The sequence below is a fragment of the Marmota marmota genome, unplaced genomic scaffold (assembly GCF_001458135.2).
Source record: "Marmota marmota marmota unplaced genomic scaffold, marMar, whole genome shotgun sequence".
In the NCBI taxonomy this organism is placed as follows: Eukaryota; Metazoa; Chordata; class Mammalia; order Rodentia; family Sciuridae; genus Marmota; species Marmota marmota.
The window spans coordinates 52,143,593-52,163,659 of NW_025999990.1; the positions used below are offsets into that span (position 1 = coordinate 52,143,593).

At 33.4% G+C, this 20,067-nt stretch overlaps 1 protein-coding gene across 6 annotated transcripts in view; it reads left to right on the top strand.

The window, feature by feature from the left end:
• Ankrd12 (ankyrin repeat domain 12) overlaps positions 1 to 20,067 on the top strand; it is a 149,130-nt gene that overhangs the window by 596 nt on the left and 128,467 nt on the right. Inside the window, exon 1 of one of the 6 annotated variants that reach the window (XM_048806573.1) lies at positions 19 to 66. The exons of 4 other annotated variants lie outside the window; for them this stretch is intronic. The gene's annotated coding sequence lies outside the window, so the exon portion shown is untranslated. Of the gene's footprint in view, positions 1 to 18; positions 67 to 9,350; positions 11,574 to 20,067 lie in introns of those variants that run through there. One more of the 6 variants, XM_048806571.1, reaches the window with a different exon arrangement.

The following is a 20,067-nucleotide window of genomic DNA, read 5'->3' on the forward strand; positions in this document are numbered from 1 at the left end:
GCCACCCGCGGGGTGTGCGCGGGTGCGGAAGAGTGGCCACAGACCCTTTGGCAAGGGCCGTCGGAGGTACAGCGGACCTGGCGGTGGGTGGGTGGAAGCGAGAAGGGAAATTGTACTCCAGTAGTTCAAGAGAAAGGAGAGGAACCACACTGCAGTTCTGCCTGGGCGTAATCTGTCCTTGCCGCATTGGGCATTCAGGTCTCTTCATCGTTGTTCAAGCGCCGGTTGGAATAATGTTCAAAGATCCTTGGAGCACGTCGGATTCTTGGATCTCATTTTAAAGAGTAATGTGGGATGACGCATCCTCGCGATCCCAAAGCGCTGAACAAACGGTTGTACAAAGAGGTTACTGAGGCTCAGCTGACAGCTGTTTTAATAATCACAGTAAGAAACTGTTCGGCATGGGAAATGAACGACATTGCACTAGTTGAAACTAGGAAACGTTTCAAGCAGTGTATTTGTCGGCATTGTGATTTCCACTGGACACTCGTGGGTAAACCTCGAAGTTGGGTGAAATGTACAGATCTAGTGATCTGTAACGCTTTGAGATTATTTTTAATCCTGAAATTGAAGTGAACCCGTGTTCTCAGTTATGAATTCTTTATAATTAACAGTCCATTTTATTAATAAAGGAAGGCGACATAGTAAAATGGCTATTTTTGACTAAAGTAACTGTTCTTATGCCCAGGTAGGTAGTTAAAAATTTTGGGCACTGATCTGTTTCAATTTCTTCAATCCTTATACAAAGGCTTTCCTGGAGATTAGCTCAGAATTGGCAGAACATGTGCTTTATTGGTGCCAAGTGGCTTAAAAGCAAAATGAGATAGTGTCGACTATGTAAGATGAAGACGTTATATTAACTAATCTTGTGGAGAATAGTCCTTAGTTGGGGTTAAAAGCAAAAATCTATAAATATTTCTCCTGGTGATTATAGATATGGAAAAAAAGGTTTTACTACTTAAGAATCTTTTATAATTTATATAAGCACTAAATTTCTAAAGCTCTTCAGATAGCTTGACTCGGGTTAAGCTTAACTATTCAGGGTATGTGTTCTATTTTAGAGACAGGAAAGTTGTTAAAATGAAGGAACACCTACTGTGTTAAGTGGAAGGAAAATTTGCACTGAAAATCGGTTGTATTTAGTATTAATGGCTTATGGTTTCTATAGTCATTTAGAATTTGTAGTTAGAATCGTTTTATGAACTAAGCAGAGCTGGACAAATGAAAATTTCTGGATGTTTATTCCATGAAGAGTAAAGAAAACAAATATTAGGACAAGGAAAGAACCCAGTAGCTGAAAATATGTCTTGCTGTGTCTGGTATTACTTTCTTTAATAACCGAGAAAATAATTTGGAGACAAGTCTCCAATCAGTATGAATATAGAAGGAAGATGTTTATCCAAATTCCAGTATTAACTTTTTTCCCTTTAGAAGTTTTTGGAAAATGTGACTGATTTGCTTTTTAAATAGAGTGGAGAAATTGTAGTCAGTTGGTATATTTGGAAACACTTCCTAGGGAAAGAGATTTTCATTCTCAAAAGTATTAAGAATAATTGTAATTTTTTTCAGTTTCTTGATATTAGCTGATCAGTAGTTAAAATTTAAAACATTTTTTAATGTTCTAAGAACATTGCAGTCTTGTTTTTTTTTTTTTTTAAATTGTAGATGGACACAATACTTTTATTTTATTTATTTAGTTTGTTTATATGGTGCTGGGGATTGAACCCAGTGCCTCCTGCATGCTAGGCAAGCATTCTACCACTGAGCAATAACTCCATCCCCCATTTTAGTCGTTTTAAAAGGAGAATAGAGGTTAGACTGCTTTATGTATATAAATTTAAGAATATGGTAGTAAACATCTATCTCATAACCTTGAACATATCTCCATATGTTGCTTGAGAAACTGTTGACACTACTATTTGACTTGTAATTTGTTGCTAACAGCTTGTGTTTGTAAAATGCCTTTGCTTTGTAAATGGTAGAGTCCTGGAGATTTATCCTTGGATCTGGAACAGACCTCAATTTTCTAATACATGTCACTCATTTTACAGATGAGAAAATATAGGCTGGCAAGGTAAAATCACTTACAGCTAGTCTAAAGTCAGGTAATTTTTAACCCTGTAAAACAGTCTGCAGCTAGTTTAAACAGTGTGTGGTTTTGCCTAGAGGTTTTTTTTGTTTGTTTTTGTTTTGCTGTGAGATGCTTATTTGTCTCTTTCAGAAGTAACTTTATGCACAGGCCTGTAATGCTTGGGAGGCTGAGGCAGAAGGATTCCAGATTCAAAGCCAGCCTCATCAATTTAACAAGACTGTCTCAAAACAAAAAATAAAAATGTCTGGGGACATGGCTCAGTGGTAAAATGCCCCTGGGCTCAATTCCTGGTACCTAAAAAAAAAAAAAAAAAAAAGTTTTATGAAGTCATGGAAAGAATATTGAAATGTGAGAAGATGACCTGTGTTTAAATTCGTGATTTGTCACTTTCTAACAGGGGTTTTTGACAAATCACATTAACTTTCAGAGTCTTGCCTTCTTAATCTATAAAAATATATTAAGTTATAACAGTGTTGGACAGAATAAATGAGAGTAGTGTATATAAAACACATTTTATGCTATAAATTTCATACAGATAAAAGGGGACACTACTTTTTTTTTTTTTTAAGAAAAATGGAATTCTTAAAGTGTGACAAGTGTCAAGTGTTTAGATCCTTAAGTTTTTGCTTAGTCTTAGCTCTGTTGTTTTCTGCACTTGCTGTGTTTCAAATTGTAATTCCCTGTAGGAACATTTTTCTGATCTCCACTTAGTTCTAATCTTAGTAAAGCTGCTTATGAACATTTTAAATATTGCAGTTGTTAAAACCTGTGTTCCCCTAGAGAATATAACATTTCTTCACATAGTATTTGAAAACATTCCTGTATACTCTCATGCATGCATAAGCTGTTTCTTTTACAGTATCTTTTTCAAAATAATAACGAAAGTATCTTAGTCCACATATGTGGCAGAGATGCAAATAATTTCCTTTATAAACTCAATTTTAAATAGTTCATATTAAGGTCATATGGTAAAGCTGAAATATATGTAGAAATACTTAATGAGTTTTTGTTGTGTTTGCCTTTGGTGTTAAATTTTTTTTTTATAGTTGTCAGTGGATCTTTATTTTACTTATTTATATGCGGTGCTGAGACTTGAACCCAGTGCCTCACACATGCTTAGTAGGCAAGTGCTCTGCTACTGAGCCACAACCACAGCCCATGACTTTTGTGTTAAATTTAAACTCTTCCTCTTTAAATTGATAAAATACTGGAAGTCAACATATCAGTAATATAGTATTACATAGATTACCAAAGTATTTGTAACCTTGAAAATTTGTAACCTTAAAGACAGTGATAATCATAGATAACATTTGATGAGTACTTAGAATATATGAGTATTCTAAGTGCAGTGTTTTATATGATTTTTAACTTTATAAAACATACTGTTATTATTTTAACATATGGTAGAGGAAACTGAACTGTAAATAGTTATGGTGATGTTAGATGTTTACCAACTAAGTAACAGAGTTCATTGTCCCCTTTCTTAACCATTTTTTGGTGCTCTCCCTCTAATAAAGAGCAGTTAACTGGTTTTGAAGACTTTTAAAGCAGCCTTTCTTGAATTTAAGTCTTCATGAAAAATGCTTGGAGGCTGTCTATTCTACCTTCTACTCGTGGTCAAGAAAGAATGGAAAAATCATAGAAAATAGGTCAACAAGTCTTTTTATGAGATGGTCATGTAGTTGTTGCTGTGTAGTTATGGTTTTTTATGTTGTAAGAAGCACGCTATTCTTCTCTGCTACAAAAAGGCTACAGTTGTGAATGTTACAAGAAGGTTGCCTAACAAAATCCACCTTAATATTGATGTCATTCTAATGAGACATTAATTATAATCACAGAAGGAAAAAAGATAACTAACCAAATTAATTTAGCACTTTTGTAAAGGAATAGATCCAGCAATAGAAAATTTGAGCTTATCCAAGTTAGAAATAACATTTAGACTGGGATTTCTGATTAATAAGATCCTCCAAAAAAAATTCTAGCAAATTTAAATTTTAATTCATATCATTAGAAAATTAGTTTAAATGCAGCTATGCTTCCAGATTTATATAAGTAAATTAAATAATTTATGAAGCTGCAAATCTTAGGATGGAAGTTACCCTTTGTTTTTTAAAAATTTAAAAATGGAATCGTTTTTGGCCAATTCCATAATATCTGTTTACTGCACTAATATTTATTCAAAATATGTAATAGTTACATTTCTGGTTATCAGTTTTTTAAAAAATATTTATTCTTTTTAGTTGTAATTGGACATAATATCTTTATTATCAGTTTTTATGTGGGCCATAATGGAGGAAGTATCACAAATATTAGGTATACATACATTTTTCTAACTACCCTACTTAGTGAAAGAGTTACAAGTGTACTACATAACTCCTCAGATTTTATATCATCTTACCTCCTATGTAGGACATCGTCAGCATTCTGATTTCTGTAATAGAACAAGAACCATGTATTGCATTCTTCTGCCTAGAAATAGCTGTATTGACTCAAAATAAGAGTACCTTAAAAATTATAGTGTTTGGGCTGGGATTGTGGCTCAGCGGTAGAGCTCACGCTTAGCGATGGGTGGGACGCGGGTTCGATTCTCAGCACCACTTAAAAATAAAGGCGTTGTGTTGTGTCCATCTATAAAAAATATTCATATTCATTCTCTCTCTCTCCCTCTCCCTTTCTCCCTCTTTCCCCCCGTTTAAAAATTATAGTGCTTTGTATTTTACAGAGTACTTTTTATATCTGATATCTTTTGAATTTTACACTCTGAGATAGGCAAAACAGTTTGTCAGCTAATCTGATGATATTAAGCTATGGATTGAATCTAGGTTAAAATTATCTGGAGTGATCAACTTCTTTGAAATTCACTCATGTACGGGAAGCATGAGCAGAGCAGATTTTAATTCTATTTAGAAATTTCTTGATTATTAGGAGAAGAACTTTTATGAGCTGTATAGTAGATACTGTTATTTTCATTTATGACAAGAGTAAGTATTTTACGTGTCTGGTTATGAAAACACTTGAACTAGTTGTAATTGGAGTATCTCCAACTCTAGATACTATTGAGAATTAACTTGGAATTTAGGAGTGTTACAAAAATGTCAGTCTATTTGAGAAATGTTTTCTTGATTATGATCAGCTCAATTCATTCATACATTTACAGTTGAGGTGATTATCTGGTGGTTGTCACTCAGCCTTCAGAAATTATTCCTATCTTCCAGAATTTGTAAAAACATTGCTAGACTGAAGAAGAGTATTCTGTTTGAGCTACAGTTGAAAAAATACCTCTTTACCAATTTTTTTGTCCTTCTTTTATTGAAAGTAAATAAGAATGATTGGCATCAAATTGGCTTACTCATCCTCCCCCCCCATGGCTCCTCCTCTTTCAGGTAGGTGTTAGTGTTCTCTTGCTTTGCAAACACCCAGTGAAACACCTAAAAAAAAAAATACTTATATTTGTATTATTAAATATAAATCCTATTACTACTGATGTATTTGAAAGCTTTTATCTTTAGTTGTGAAAGATATTTGACTCTAGCTATAGGAATTTTAATCATTAGCTAGTATGTAGGGAAATAATCTGTATCCTTTTGTTATAATTAAACTCTAATGAAAAGGTCAACAATTTTTCTTTTTTTTCTTTTTTTAAAGAGAGAGAGAGAGAATTTTTTTTTTAATATTTTTTTAGTTTTCGGTGTACACAACATTTTTGTATGTGGTACTGAGGATCGAACCCGGGCCGCACGCATGCCAGGCGAGCGCGCTACTGCTTGAGCCACATCCCCAGTCCGAATTTTTCAACCTCTTAATGTACAACCTTCGTATATTAGAGAGTGTCGTCTGTATCTTGTATGTTACAAATATTTTTCCTCATTTACCATTTATCTTTTGCATCATAACTCTTAAAGCAGCACTACTCCTTCGCAAATCCCAGAAGTAGCTGGGTTTCTACTGACTCCTATCTAATTGGAGTGATATCTTTTTAAGCTCTTTTATTATTTCATTCACATCCCTGGTCCAAGAGTTTCTGTTGCCTATAGATTTTGTATACACTTCTGTTAGCCAAAAACAGTGAGAGTCCTTTGAGCACAAAGAAAAGCATGGAGTCTCACACTTGAGTCATACTCATTATGAAGTGCTAATTGACTGATAGAGGTATAATTACAAATACTCTACATTTGATAATCTAGAAACTACAGGGCATTCAAATGGAAGGAAGGAGCATTGGCAAGGTTCTTACGTTGTAAGGTTTTGGGCTTCATGCTAAGCTTGTATCTAAAGAAGATAGTCTCCTCTTATGGGAAGCTTTAAGTCTAGCAGGAGGAGATAAATTACTTAAAACAAGGATCTGTAATTAGGAAGAGTTTCTGGGAGTGTTGTAGGTTTTTTAATGAACAGGATAAAATCTTTGGAATTTAGGCTGTAAAATAGGTCTCCAAGTAACCACAGTGAAATTCCATATCATGCACAACCACAAGAATGGGATCCTAATTGGAATAAGTTATACTCCAAATATGTATAATATATCAAAATACATTCTACTGTTATGCATAATCTAAAAATAACAAATAAGATAATAGGTTGCCAAAAAAGGCTAAGAATCACTGACTTGGAAATTTATATAACTCTTATATTCTTAATAGTTCTAAATTTCTTTTTTAGGCATTTTTATACTATATTTCCTTTAACAAACAAAGCTTTTAAATATTTGTACCACTAGTGAGATTTTCTTTTTTATTCCTTCAAAAACATTTATATGGTTATATGTCAGGAAATATTTTATTTAAAAAATGAAGCCAAATATGCACTTATTTTTTCCCATTGGGAGTTGGAGTTATCAAAGAACCAACCTTTCATATTACTTTGTTTTTGTTAATTTTTTATAGTTGTAGATGGACAGAATGCCTTTATTTTGTTTCATTTTTATGTGGTGCTAAGGATGGAACCCAGTGCCTCACGCATGTGAGGCAGGTGCTTTGCCACTGAGCTAATGCCCCAGCCCTTCATATTACTTTGTTACAGTTATTAGGTTGTAGTGAACTTACTCTGCTCCAGTCCCTCATTACCTTATTTCTCTTGTCAGCATACTTTGACAGGAAACAGCTTATAATTCTTAATTATTCTGGCTAGAAGAGCTACCATGACACATAAAACTATCTTAAACCACTGTAGAGTGTTTTCCTTTTAATGCCCTGAAATATACAGTAGTCCTAGATTCTTATGCTTAGTATAGGAGGGAGCTAGGTTTATGTTGGAAAGTGTGTAGGAAAGAGAAAAAGTGAGGTAGTAGATCAGGACTAAAGTAACACCTAAACAGTTCAATCCTGGTATGAGGTCCTGGAAGTGACAATTTTAAACTGTAATTGAAGTAGTGTTAAAAACCACAATATAGTTGGGTCAGGATAGAAGTGGCATTGTATGTGAATTAGAAATTGGTTTCCTGTAGGTTATTAATTACAGTTCTACATAATTGCATAAAGAGTTTGAGCAGAAGTAAAGAAGTTTTGTAGATCACAGACTTACGTTGCAGAAGCAGTGATTATTGTAAACTCTTTTTTTAAAAATGATACTAATCTATTTTACTTTATGTGCTACCATTGCAACTACTTGTCATCCCTGCAATTAAGAGTTATTTCCATTCACTTAAGGCTGAAGTATGTGTCTATGATTTTAAAAGAAAGCTGTAAGAGTGAGGTAGGGTACTATTTGGGATTAAGCTATAAAAAGTGCTTAGAATGTTATTAGGTTTATTCATAATTGTTATGAAATGTTGAAGACTGGCTGTAATAGCTTGACTTTTGGGAGAGGTGGAAGAGGAGGTAAAATTAAAATATTTAAATTTTTAAAAATTTTGTAATATTTTTGGTAATTTAAAGACACGAAAATAGCATAAAGAATTTAAGAATTAAACATTACAAATTTAAAGGAAGCTCCCATATACTGAATTCCCCCATGTGAAGTCCTGTTTTTCTTTTCACTAGCCTTCCCAACAGTGACTTTTCCCTTCCTTTAGGCCTGTGTGGATCTTTCTTCAAAGTTCACCTCAAGTGTGACTTATTCAATGAAATCTGACCTTTTCCATGTTAACCCTGATATGCATTGTGTATAACAGTTAAGAGCATCTAAGTAGGAGTTGAAAAGATTGTGTACCATGAGATAGAAATCTACCTTGAAATTTATTGAAAGGAAAATTAAGACTTCTATATTATACTACCTGCCAAACCGATTTGATAAACTAGATGTAAGAGTAACCTAACAAAATAAAAGAGTTTTAGGAAGATTAGTAGCAGCCTTGTGGAGCTAGGAGTTTCCAAGTAGGCTGTGAATTGCTAACTTATTTTTTTTTGCTAGTTATTCTGTTAGATTTTACTTGACTTTGGAATAGTTTACCTGTTTGCAAGAAGAGAAAGGATTTGGTGGCAGAATCTGTAATTATGGGTGTTTTTGCTTTTCAGGAATTGAATCTGTAAGGGTTTTCCACTGTTGACAGTGAAGTGAATGTACTGGCTGTTAGATTTCTACTTACAGCATTGGTAATTTTTTCAGTTCCCATTGGTAGAAATACAAGCAAAACTGACTAACCATTTTCTCTGAGCTATTGCAGCCCTCTACTGGTTTATGGAGGTTGCAACAATTTAGAACCATTCAGACCAGAATGTCAATAAACTGAGCAACTCACTTTCATAATCTTAGATCTTTAAAAGTTGGCTGTGCCAACCCTTTGGACTTCAGATGAGTATTTTATATACCCACTTAACTTCTGGAGGGATAATGTCTCACTCTGTCACTCACACACAAACACAAGATGATTGTACATACTAATTATGTTATTTCTAAATTCTAAATGTGGTGTTAGAATGGGATCCCTTATACTCAGATGTTTCATACTGTGAAAAAACTTTTTTAAAAAACTAATCTTTTGGGAATTTTGTGTTTTAAACATTTGAGGTATTGTTTGTTACTATTAGAAGATAAAATGCAACAGATAAACACTAATTGTTTCTTTAAATTATTTCCAAAGTATTTTTACCTCTTGCTGGAGCTAGAAGTTTAAGTCATTGTAGCCTCTTTGTTCTTGTTTGCTTTTCTACCCTGTCTCACATTCTGGTTATACTTTTAAGTTGTCTCTTTGTCATCTAGTTCCTCTTAAATTCAGCTTCCAGAGTTTCAACAAGGGCACCTTTCTAAACACTGCTTGAATTATGTTACTGTCTTTTTTTAAAGCCTTATATTAGTTTTTGTCACTGTTAGTCAAACTACAGAGTGAAAAAATGTTAATATTAGGTTTTTTTTCCTACTTTCTTTAACTTCATTTTTTTTTTTTTTTTTTTTACGTCAATGTGCTTCCGTTTTTTGATCTCCCTGCAGTGTGGCCTGCTTTATTCTGTGGGCATGCGTCACAGCTGTGCACATGCTTATTCTTCCCTATCTTAGCCTCATTCATATCTACCTGCCTTGCAGTCACCCTTAAGACTCTTTTACTGTAGTCTCCTTTTCCTCACCCCTACCCTCTATACTCAACACTGGGTCATTCCTTTGTATCCTTATCACACTTCCCTAGCACTTATTTTTTCATATGATAATGAATTTCATGTTTTTTTTGTCCCTTTAAAACTTAAGGCTAGGATTATGTCTTGTTTATCCTAGTTCTATTATATGGGATATAGATGCTTAGTAAATGTCAAATAAAAGAGTAACTCATGAATGAATAGTAGCTAAAAGAAATTCCCGTAGTTAAATAATTTAAAGTCACAGTTTATTTTTATTGAAGTTTTGAGAAGAATTAAAATACATTTATTTATTAGGATGCATTTGAGGAAAGGAGGATATAAAGAATGGTAGAGCTGGAATGAACCTCATTTAAAGATGAGAAAACTAAAAACCCAGTTTATCAAAATTTCATGTTAAAACTAGAACCTGTCCTCTAATGCTCTTTTCTGCTCTGTTCATTTTTCCTAATATAGTTTGCCTTAGACTTGGCTAGGATTAGTAGATTTTGATTGTTTATATTTGAAGCAGTTGGACTGACAAAATATAATTCTATACTCTAGGCTTACCTTTGTGGAAATTTGAAGGTAATGTGCTCATGAGCTAAACCAAATTAACCATTTGTTAGGTAATTTATTTTTCATAGTCTTCTGAATTATCTGCTGTTCTCAATTTTCTGGCACATATCACATTTAGCAACACCAACCAAAAGCCTGTGTTTTACTGGATTAAGCTTCTGTCCTGAATCTCTTGCTTCCTTCCTTATTCTGGTAATGGGTTTAGAAAACATGTAATTACCTTTTATTTCTTTCTTTTGCCCTCTATATCTGCCTGAAGCAAATTCATACTTGCAATCTTATATATTTTTTTTCTTGGATTTTACCCAGAACACTGTAGCTCTTCAGAATAAACTAAGCAGAAATGAGCCTATTTTATTTTTTGAATTTTTTTTTTTGTTGATTGTAAAACGTAGTACACATTCAATAAAAAAATATATATATATAGACTCCTTAAGATAGACCATTAAAGTTCTTGAAGAACTCTTCACTACATTGTTTTAAGGACATTCTGGAGGACAGTTTATTGTTAAGGATCCTACTTTGCCTTTGTTTTGGTGGTGTTGCGGTTTAAATCCAGGGCCTTCCAAATACTAAATAAGTGCATACTCTACCACTGAGCTATAATGTCATCCCTGATGCATTCTTTGCATGCTATTGGTTAAATTCTGTTTTTTGTTTTAGTATTACTCATTTCTTGGTCTGGAATGCAATCATTAGATTCTTGTGGAGGAAATGTTATGGAATAGTTGCCAAAAAAGGTGGTGGTGAAAATTAATCACTACTACTGTGAGAAGCTGTTAGAGAGAAAGCCATTCCCCTTTGATAGACTGAATTTTTGCTTGAATGACTTAAATGGTTAAAGGGAAGAGGGAGTCCTGTTAATATCTCAGAAGCATGGCCCTTTATTTTAAGGCCCTTTGCATTATTTTTTTTCAAAACCCATTTTCAGATTTGAGGTTAAGTTGTTTGGTCTTTAAGTAAGGAAATACTAATGTATATGACTAGTAGCTTATTCTTTCTTCAAAATTTTGTTTTACTTTCTTCAGGTAGAATATAAAATTCAATGATGAAGGTCAACCAAAAAGTCAGTGGTAGATCTCAGAATAGAATTTTGTACTTCAAGCTCCCAGATCAAATCACAGAGAAAGTAATAACCACGTTTCTAAGTGTATGTTTTTTGAAGGCCATTGTAATCTGTTACTGTAATTTTATAGTTGCCTCTTTTTTTTTTTCCCAGATAAATTTTGGAGAAAGCAATTTTTATCTCCAAACTGCTGCAGCTCAGTGGAAACTGGAACTCTCATTCCATGCTCAAAGTTTTGTTTTACTTTCTTCAAGTAGAGTGTGGAATTGGTAGTAATTTAGAAGGCAGATTTGAATATTTTGGATTATGTACCAATGACTATACTCAGATAATTTTATTTACTTTTCATAGCCTTGTGAGTTGAACTTTATCATTTCATAATACAAATGATGAAATTAATTTGGGTTTTGCGTTCAATTGCATTTAAAGTGCATGTGCTGAACAGGGGAAAACCCCTTTTTCAAATATAAAAAAATGCTAGAAAGAAAACATAAAAATTCACAGCTGAGCTTGAATGCAAGAAAGAGTAATCTCCTGGTGCCTAAAATGAAAAGGAACTCAAAGTGATAGCAGTAAACAAAAATTGAAGCCAGGTCCCATAGGGAAAATAAACAGATGCTCCTTAGTGTGTAAACTTTAGTTTAGTGGTAGAATCCACTGGCCTAGCAATAGCAGAGAGTTGAAACTAGGTTCCTTGAATAAAATCCCAGACCAGGAAGACTGAATTACTCATGAATGGGGTTTTAAAAAAGGCCCATGTACCAGCCTGAGTTTATATTTCTTGGTATATCTTGTTTCTGTTCTTTTATTTTCAATCATTTTTAGAGTCCTTTTGTAGTCTGTCTTAAAAATGTGGCTAAATCCTCTTTATCCACTCTGAGACTTTTAATCTTTTGATTAGTTGTATTTATTGTCATCACACATATATTGGAAATTATATTTCTATTTACCAATTTTTAAATATTTTTATGCCTTCTGTCACATAGTATTATGTTTTCAAAAGCATAATTTGATTTATTTTATTGATTCTGATACTGATTTTCCATAGTTGGTTTCTTTTTTTCTTTTTTCTTTATTTTGGCGGTACACACCCTTGTTTATAAAATATATGAAGACTGGAAAAGTCAACATCAGCAAATAATGCAATTAAAAATTAACAAAACACATACACCGGTATTTCATTGGAGAGGATAATCAAATGGCAAATGAATATATGAAAAAATACCTAGCATTATGTGTTGGTAGAGAATTTCACATTAAAACCATAATGGGATACCTAAGAGATGGCCATTGGTACTAGTGTGTTGTGTGTGTGTGTGTGTGTGTGTGTGTGTGTAATGCATGTATTATTTTTGTTTTAAAATAAAAAGTGTTAAATAATAAAATAAATCTATTTCTGTGTACTATATGGTAAAGATAGAATGAACAATTGCAGCAAAAGGGTTCCAACAATCTTTTCTTTGAGTCTGACAGCAGGACTGTTCATCTGTTTTCCAAAATATTACATCATGAAACATATCCTTTACCCAATTTTCCACTGACCTTCATGTCAGGTGTGCTTTTTTTTCCCCAACAGTATCAGTAATTAATTTAAATATAAATGATCTATATAGTAATTAAAAGGTATAAATGTTCAACATGTGTAAAAAGCAAACTATATGCTCTATACATATGTCACACTTTAAATATCAACATACTAGTAGGTTAAAGGCAGAAGAAGGAAAATAAGCATGAAAAATCTGAAGTAGAGCTATTAATGTAAAATAAATCTCAAGAAAAAGTATTTTCAGGGTTGGGGTTGTGGTTCATAGGTAGAGCGCTAGCCTACCATAAGTGAGGCACTGGGTTTGGATCCTCAGCACCACATTAAAAAAATAAAATAAAATAAAGATATTGTGTCCACCTATAACTAAAAAAAAAAAAAAAGTATTTTCAGAGATAAAAGGGAACATTTCATAGCCATAATAGGGTATGAAAGTATAATAATGCTAAGTGTATAGCTACCTAACAACAAAATTGCAAAATATATGAAATAAAAATAAAACAAGAAAGACAAATCCACGTAATATTTGGAGATTTTAAGCCCCCTCACTTTGCTGGAAGGAGTAATGATATAGAAGGCTTACTACTACTATCAGACACTTTGACCTATTATTTATAGAGAACTATACAAAAAATGACAAATAGAAAATTAATAAAGATAGACTATATTCTGTCATAAAATAAGCTTTGAGAAAGATTAAAAATTTGAAATTGTGCAGACTATGTTTTCTGCATGATTTATTACATTAGAAATCAATCACCTTAAGATATACAGAACTCCACCCGCAGGTCTCAACTACTTCAAAATTAAATGGCACACTTATAAATATTCTACAGATAAAAGAAGAAAGCACAAGAAAAGTAAATAAAAAGTGATTTGAACTGAGTGATAATAGCAGCTTAAAATATCAGAATCTCTGGTATGAAATAGTACTCAGATGCACACTTATAACTTAAAAGTATTTGTATCAGAAAGAAGCTATAATAACAATCAAATTATTTTCAAATTAGGTAGTAGGAAGGAAAAAATAAGAGTAGGAGCAGAAATATGTGAGTAGAAAAGAAATACATCTAAAAGTTGATAAAAATCTAGCAAGTCTAATCAAGATAAAAAAAGCAAGAAAGAATATCAACAGGAAGAGAGCTATCAAAACAATCCCTCATATGCTAAAATTGTATTAAAGTAGTATTACAATTGAATAATTACAAATATATAGCTTACATAATTTGATTTATTTTAGAGGATGGAAACCCTTGCTTGTTTATGCAATACATGTGAGTGATATGTTTTTTTCCCCCATCCTTTCATCTTCAGTCTGTGGATATCTTTGCCTGTGAGTTGAGTCTTTTGGGTACAGCATATTGTTGGGTCTTGTTTTTTAATCCAGTCTGCGTTTTTTTGATTGATGAGTTTAGTCCACTAATGTTCAAGGTTATTCTTGAGGTATTGTTTGTGTTCCTGGTTATTTTGGTTTATTTTTAGTTTTTAATTTGAATTAGTTTTTCCTATGACTGACCATTCCTTCAGTATAGTTCCTCCCTTTGATGGTTTTCACTTTTTTCCCCCCATTTCATCATCATGGAATATTTTGTTGTGAATATTCTGAAGTACAGGCTGTCTGGTTGTGAATTCTTTGAATTTTTGTTTATCTGGAGGGTTTTTATTTCATCTTCAGACCTGAAGCATAATTTTGCTGGATATAGGATTCTTGGTTGGCATCCATTTTCTTTCAGAGCTTGGTATATGTTATTCCAGGACCACATAGCTTTGATGGTCTGGGTTGAGAAATCAGCTGAGATCTGAATTGGTTTCCTTTTATATGTAATCTGATATTTTTCTCCTTCAGTCTTTAAAATTTTATCTTTATTCTGTAAGCTAGGTGTTTCATTATAATGTGCCTTAATGTTGGTCTGTTGTAATATTGCACATTTGGGGCCGTGTAAGCTTCTAGTATTTGGTTTTCCATTTCATTCTTTAGCTTTTGGAATTTTTCTGATATTATTTTATTGAAAAGATTGTGCATTCCTTTGGTTTGATAAACCTATTAAACATTCATGTAAAAATGTCAAGGAGGCAGTCAGATGTACAAGTGTGGCATTTTAGAGAAGTTCCTGAGCTAGAGATACAGATTTGGATGTCAGTAGCATATAGTAGTAAAGTCACAAGACTTGAGTTTTCTAACTCATATATTTAGAAAGGAGCCCAGCATCAGGTGCTCAGGCATCCCACACATTTAGAAGTTCTTTAAAAGAGGAGAAATGGGGAGAAGAAGAAGAAGAAGAAAAGAGCTTCTTTTTGAGGGTTCATGTCATCTGCATAATTTTCAGTATAAAAGGGTACCATAATTTGCTTACCCATATTCTTTCAAATGGATATTTAAATCCCTGTTGTTCCCCTCCCCACACTGACCCTAGTATTTGAGGCATGATAACAACACTTCCTTGAATGCCTTTGACTGTTTATCTTACATGTTTGTGTAAATATAATGGTAGTTGAATTACTAGGACAAAAGCCATGTGTTTTTATTTTGATAGTTTCTGCCAAATTTCTCTCCAAAGAGGATATCCAAAATTTCTTCCCCTATTAGTGACTAATGTATGAAAATGCTGGTTTTCCTGAATGCTTGCCAACACAGCCTGAATCTTTGTCAAAAATTTAAGTGAGAAATTGTGTCATTATTTTATAGCTTTAAAATTATGAGTTTGAATTCTGTGTGTTCACTCAACATTTTTATTCTTTGAATTGCATTTTCTGAGTTTCATAGTTTTTTTTTATTGATTTGCTGTAACTTTTTGATCATTCACTTCACAAGTATTGCACATGTTTTCAGACTTCCATTTATGAGATTTGCATTGTAGTTATAAATTTTTATTTAGGGCTTAAATTTTCTTTTCTTTTTTTTTGTTAGCATTTTGGAAAAGTTTCCCCACCAAAGGATTTTTTTCCCCCTAGTACTTAGGTGGTTTAATGCTTCTGGTTATTTCTTGTACTTAGGTACTAATCTTTTTTAACTTGTCAAATTGATTCTAATATTTATTTGGTGAGAATTGTCAAGATAATTTTGAAAAAGATAAATGGGGGAGAGACTAATATGAGAAAACAATAGTGTAGTATTGACACAAAATGGAGAGAGGAGTAGAACAGATTAGAAAGCCCAGAAAACAGTTACATAAAGGATTAAGATTATGATTTTCAAAGTTGTCATTACAGAGAAATAATGGGAAGACTTAAACATTAAAAGAAAGTAAAATTAAGAGTGTATCTTCTGATCTGTGGGTAGAGAAGATTAAAATGTAAAAGCAAAGGACATTAGAAAATTACAGACATCAAAAATGTATTTATGTTGTTCACTCATATTTGGCAGCATTATTGATAATAGCTGAAAGATGGATATGTGTGTTAGCATCTTGTCACTGTCGCCATAACACTCAACAGGAACAACTTAGAAGAGAGAAAGTTTTTATTTTGGTTCAGGGTTCCTGAGGTTTAGGCTATGGTTGGCTGAGTCCATTGCTCTGGGTTCAAGATGAGACAGTAATTCAAGGTGGAAGGTTATGGTGGAAGGAAGCTTCCATGGCAGCCAGGAAGCAGAGAGGAAGAGCAGTTACCACCCTGTTAGTTTGTTCAAACTAGGATGGACTGATTAGGTTACAATTCTTGTCATCCAATCTTTTACTTGCAAACATTCACACAGTAACACAAGAACTTTTGGGAAACACTTTGTATCCAAACCTTAAATGGAAACAATCTAAATACCCTTTGATCAATGGAATGGATTGGTAAAATGTGTTATATACATACAACGAAATATTCCTAACCTTAAAAAAGGAAAGAGCACAGAAATTCAGTGTTTTAGCATGTGTCAGAACTTCGAAGTCCTTATGCTGGGTGAATTAAGCCAGTTACAAAAGGACCTGAATTGTCCCATTCATAGGGAAAGTTGAGTGATGATTACCAGGGGCTGGGAGGAAAGAAGATGAAAAGTCTGGAGATAGATGGTGGTGATGGTTGTGGAACAGTGTGGATATACCTAATGCCACAAAACTATATACTTAATTTAAAATATACTTAAAAATACTTAAAATATATTTAAAATGGTAAATTTTGCTATCTATATTTAATCACAAATTTAAAACTATGCAACAAAAAATATCAGTATAGATTTTTTTCTTTTCACAAACAGGAAAATGATGATTACCACAGTAGGCAAATTATAAAACGTATTAAAGAAATTCTGAAGAGATAAAACAGAATAAGTGGATGAAATAGAGTGGAAAAAGTTTTGATAGTGAGATGTTAACTTAGCAACCACTAGAATGTGCAATGGGATATAGATGTGTTTCGAAGTTAATCAGATTGGGGGATAGGACTGTAGTTAGAAATATCCACTGTGACAAAAAGTCAACATAAAGTGACTGGAAGGCGTGTAGATACTCTGAGAAGGGTGGAGAGAGTTGTTGCTTAATGGTTCCTAAGCCAAACCATCAAAATAAATTACCTAGGAAGTTTGTTTGTTTGTTTTTTAAGTGAACTTTTTACTTCAGAATAATTTTAGATTTACAGAAAAATTATAGCATTTTCTATACATCACACTAGTCTTCTCTATTCTTAATAACTTGTGCTAATAGGGTAAATTTGTCACAAATGACAAACCAATATTTATGTTATTATTAGCCAAAGTCTATAATATCCTTCAGATTTATTGAGTTTCTTTTTCTGTTCCAGCATCCTATCCAGGATGCAACGTTACATTTAGTAATCATGTGGTGTTGGGTTTCTCTTGGCTATAATAAAACCTTGAAAGTTTTAAGGAGTATTGATTAGATATTTGTAGGATGACACACTACTGGAATTTGTCTTAGGTTTTTTGTTTTCATGATTAGACTGGGGTTGTGGGGAGGAGGATTATATGGGTAAAATTGTCATTTTCATCAAATCAAGAGTATATACAGTAAATATGACTTACACCATTGATTTTAACTTTGATCACCTGGCTGAGACAATGTATTTGTTAGGTCTCCCCACAGTACTGTAACTTCCTCCCCTGCCTTTCCATACTGTATTCTTGGAAAGGAAGTCACTATGCCTAGCCCACACTTAACAGAGTGGGGACTTACATGCTCCATCTCCTTAGGAGCAGAGTATCTACATAAACTAGCTGTACTTACTTCTTCATGAAAGATTTATCTGTTCTCTCCATTTATTTATTCTATCATTATGTCACTGTGGATAACATCTTGGTCTGTAATCTAATAGTACTTTACTCATTCTATTGCTCAAAATTTTTTTCTTTACCCAGTGGGGTCTCTTTCAGTTGATACCTGTGTGCCTTTGATAATGTCACCATTGTTGTGTTTTATATATTTATGCATACTTTTTGAGCACTTTCTTACTTTCTATCAGTATAAGATTTTCTAGTCTCATCTTGTACATATCCTGCTTTAGTCCTGTTTCTCCAAGGGACCTTTTTATTAGAGAAAGGTGTTGATGATGGCTATGGTTTGACTGTGACTTATCCTTCAAGGGTTCATGTGTGAAAGATTGGTCTGCATTGTGTTGATATTAGGTAGAACCTAATGGGAATTAGGTGACTGTGTGTGGTGTCCTTGGAAGGGACTAAAGTGGTTCTCATGGGACCAAAGTTAGTTCTAAAGAAAGTGAGTTGTTACAAGAGCAAGGCTGGCCCTTGAAATAACTTCATCTTCCTGACAATGTGATTTCTCTGTTTCTCTTTCACATGTTCTCCCATTGTTTTTATGCCATCCACCTTTAGCAGGCATCAGCAGATGCCTGTACCATACCTTTGAACCTGCAGCCCCAATACTTTGTAAGTACCAGCCTTAGATCTCATTGTAGTAATAAAAAAAAAAAGGACATATAGTAACAAAGATCTGTGTCTAATATATGCATCTTGCTGCAGAGTTACTGCTGCTTGTAGCTCTCAGCTGATATTGGAAAGAAATATGTGTGTATACTAATTATATATGCATATCTATAAATATTGTATGTAACCATCTGCATCTATATATTAAACCAAACATGAGTTCATATTGATATCTCCAGCTGTAATCCGATACTACATTCTAGCATTTTCCTGACTTCCTTACTTTTAACTTCCCACTTCCACAGTGATAAATCTGGCGCAACCATTCAACATCCATTTATTCAATTGTTCATTTCTAGTATATACATGTATAGTGATTTCAGAATTTAAACCCATGCCTTCCCAGAAACTTTTTAAAATTTAAATAAAATTCACATAACATAATTCAGTGTTTTGAAGTACATTCCAGTGGTTTTTAGTGTATTTACAATGATGTGTAAATGTTACCACTAATTCCAGAATATTTTTGTCACCTTATAAAAACCAAAAAAAACCTCTGGTACTCATCAAGAAGTATCAAGCAGTTCCCCTTTCCAATATTCACCAGCAACTACTAAGTTGGCTTTTTAGAAAGTGATTTTCTTACCCCTGCGCACACCCTCGCCCCCGCAACACACACCGCCACCACCAGCTCCAGATATTTTGATTCAGTATTCTGAAATGAAGCTAGGAATCTGTATCTTTAAAAAAGTGTTCTTGCTTCTTGTAACCAGGCAGGCTAGAATTATCAAGTAGCAGGAACCTAAAAGCAGAGCTTTTTAAAATTTGAGAAAAAATTAAAATGTTCTAGAAGCAGTAATGCAAATTCAAGGATCACCTCATCAAAACTAAAAACAATGCCAGCAAAGTTTGAAGATCCTTAAAGTTTGCTTAGATAGCATGAAATGAGGGAAAGAAACCAGTTTATAAACTGTCAGCTTTTTTCATCAGTGCTTAGATTTCAGGGTAAGTTTTAATATGTAGTATTTTTCAGTTTTGATGTGTTTTGTTCTGTTTTTGTCCTTTTAAAAATTATTTTTGTGTTGTGGTTTCAAGGATTGAACCCAGGTCCTTGTGTATGCTAGGTAGCACTGTGCCACTGAGTTCTACCACACACCTAGCTCTCCTTGTTGTTCTCCCACCTGCTTAATTTTTTTTAAAAAAATTGTATAGCCCTGTCAGGCCCCAATATTCCAGGCCCCAATGCTTTGGTCAAAATGAAGTCTTACAGGATTAGTGCTAATTGACTAGTGGCTAGCTATGGATTTGTTGTAAAGCTAAGTGTACCTGGTAACTTTAGGAAAGTTTTGTTGACAGAACATTCTGCCTTTGGGTGTTTGGGACTGGCTTATTTCACTTAGTGTAATATTCTCCAGTTCCAGCCATTTACTGGCAGATGCCGTAATTTTATTCTTTATGGCTAAGTAATAGTCCCTTGTTGTA